The 2,792-nt window shown below is 32.3% G+C and overlaps 1 protein-coding gene across 7 annotated transcripts in view; it reads right to left on the reverse strand.

Annotated features, from left to right (window-relative positions):
- Nucleotides 1-29: 29 nt before the first annotated feature.
- LOC111086820 (leucine-rich repeat-containing protein 43-like) overlaps nucleotides 30-2,792 on the reverse strand; it is a 31,400-nt gene continuing 28,637 nt past the window's right edge. For 6 of the 7 annotated variants that reach the window (XM_022391264.1, XM_022391261.1, XM_022391262.1 and 3 more), the window contains one exon: nucleotides 30-883. The gene's annotated coding sequence lies outside the window, so the exon portion shown is untranslated. Of the gene's footprint in view, nucleotides 884-2,377; nucleotides 2,477-2,792 lie in introns of all 7 variants that reach the window. The other variant, XM_022391263.1, reaches the window with a different exon arrangement.

A 2,792-nucleotide genomic window follows, 5' to 3' on the forward strand; every position in this document is an offset into this window, starting at 1 on the left:
CATAACGTTCTTAGGAGAAAAAAAAAGTTATCTTTTAAAATGAATGGCATACAGGGACTTGCAGGGCTTTACGGTAAAAAACAACAACTTATTTTGATATGTTAAGTATTAATATGCAATAATTTGCTGTTTAGTCTTAGGTCATAAATATGTTTGTAAGACGAACCAAGTAGGTATAAAAGAGAATTTTTATCCTATGTGTAGTTTCCTCAACAACCCACCCCCAAATAAGGCCTTATGATGCCGTTGGTTGTTAACAAATAGTACTGCCCAGAACAAACAGAATCTGATAATTATTCACCTAATACAGTGATAAGTTTACTACTTTTACCATTATTGAGGTACTTTATTACCGATATTGTAAACATTAATATCACTACTACAAAACACAAAGTGATACTTAAGCTATTTTAGTTGACCTAAGTGAATTTACACAGTTTTCTTTAACAATGATACAGTAATTGAACTGATTAGTGTAATCACAGATATTATGGTCAAAATGTTTTAAATATTTTTTAACTCTATACACGTGAACAATATTTTTTGTTATATACCAGAGAACATGCTCGAATCTTTTAAATCACTTAGTATTGGTAATGGAAAAATAAAATGTAAAAACTATGTGTGAGAAGGAGATTACGGTGACACACGCGTACAAAAGGAGTACAATATTTACAGCTGAGAATGGAGTTAATTTTTCAAACAAATATAGATTTCTTAATCACTAATTATTACCATAAACATGTTTAGTCAATTTTAAAAATAAATTAATAGTTTATATTCTAAATAACATGACGAGTGACTGTAAGATGACACGTTATATTTTGGTCTTCTGCACCTCCAGGTGCTTTCTTCTTGGATAATTTTACACTTTCTTGTTTACCTGCAAGGGATACCGAAAAGAACTCGTTAAATTAAAAATAAATAAACTTAAACTGTAGTTGTTCATAATCTTACTTATTTTTATAAAGATGTGATCGGAAATCAACTAACCTACCTCTATCTATTACATCATTATCTTCCAAGAAATGAGCAACAAAAACCTAAATGTCAATTATTAGAAGAAAAGAACCCTATTAATTTGGTAGACTTGCTGATATAACCATGCTATTAATGCATAATTTCAAACAGACGACTTCCTGATGAGGAGAAATTTACAGTAAAATAATTCTCAGAATTTGATATTGTTCCTGTAGGGAATAAAATATCAGATCCCTACTAAGAAAATAGATTTCCACGTGACATAATCAAAGCAATGAAATCACCCAAACACTCTCGCAATGACCTTAGTCAAAAAATAACAACAACTACCCTTAGAGCAACTTAAAATCTAAAGACAACATTATTAGCAAATAAAAACATTTCCTTCAAAATGATGCACTAAAAACATAAGTGACCAGACTAAACCACAAATAAACGGCTACACAAAGCGAAGTTATTAAACTATAACACCCACAGGAAGTCCAAAATCAAAACTTTCGAACAGTTGGAATACAAAATTTATATCACCATTTAAACAAACTTAATAAGTCTGGCCAGATCTTGCTAGTAACGTCAAAGAATAATATACTCTAAGTAACAGCGTTAATATTTTGATAAATAAAGGGACTAGGAAAAAGGATCACAAAATGAAAAAAACAAATTCCAAAATAACAATAACACGACTACAAAATCATTAACAGCAATAATGCCTGTCAGCTATCTCTTGTGAACTAACGTATTGGAACTAATGATAGGGTTTTTATTCAGTAGTTAGATCATGAAGTTACATTTCATGTGACCACAAATTTACATACTCTTTTGCAACATTAATAATATCTGTATTTCACCACTAGGAGAAGCTGGTGTCAGTCTCATTATTCAAACAAATATGGCCATGATAAAGTTCTCTACTTATGTTGGCTTCTACATGATAAATGTCCACACTACTTTTCCTTCATACATTCAAAACTCAACACATAAACATCTTTAAAGAAATCAATGAAGGTCAACCATTATCTCCCATGTTATGTGGGTCGAAATATTCAATACAGTGATGGACTAGAAATTCTGAAAGCTGCTCTAATTTTTATCCAATCCAGCTGTATCTCAAAACAATAAATACTACATTCAGACTAACTCTATTGCTATGGAAACCAAGATGGCTCAAGTCTTTATGGATGATATAAAAAATCCAGCTCTTACAGAAAAGCACTTTGAAGCCTTATGCCTGGAAAAAACTATGTTGATGGCATTTTATTTATTTGGACAGTTAGTGCTGACTGACTTCGAAACTTTTTTCATTTGTAACTCCTTCCATAAAACTGATTATTCTCGTATCTAGAGGAACTTCATATTTTTTTTTTCTTCTGTAAGTCAGAAAAACCGACTAACTTACCACAATATCTTCTCACCAAAGCTGCCACCCTGCCCATATTGAAGAGAAAGTCACCTACAGTTAAACCTTTCTTATGGAGAAAGCTTCTACTGATGAAAACTATATAAAAAATACACAGAAGCTCAAAACAAATGATGATAAAAGAATTTATACAGACTTGGAAACTAAACACTCCAGTACTAAAGAATTATAATTATTTTTAGTTATTGTCACCTATTGATTAAAGTTAAAACCATCTCATGTATTCTAAACAAACGGTTCCGTTTACTCCCAACACCACGGTCACAAACGGTTCCGCTTTACTCCCAACACCACGGTCACAAACGGTTCCGCTTACTCCCAACACCACGGTCACAAACGGTTCCGCTTACTCCCAACACCACGGTCACAAACGGTTCCGCTTACTCCCAACACC

The sequence above is a fragment of the Limulus polyphemus genome, unplaced genomic scaffold (genome assembly GCF_000517525.1).
Source record: "Limulus polyphemus unplaced genomic scaffold, Limulus_polyphemus-2.1.2 Scaffold1460, whole genome shotgun sequence".
NCBI lineage: Eukaryota > Metazoa > Arthropoda > Merostomata > Xiphosura > Limulidae > Limulus > Limulus polyphemus.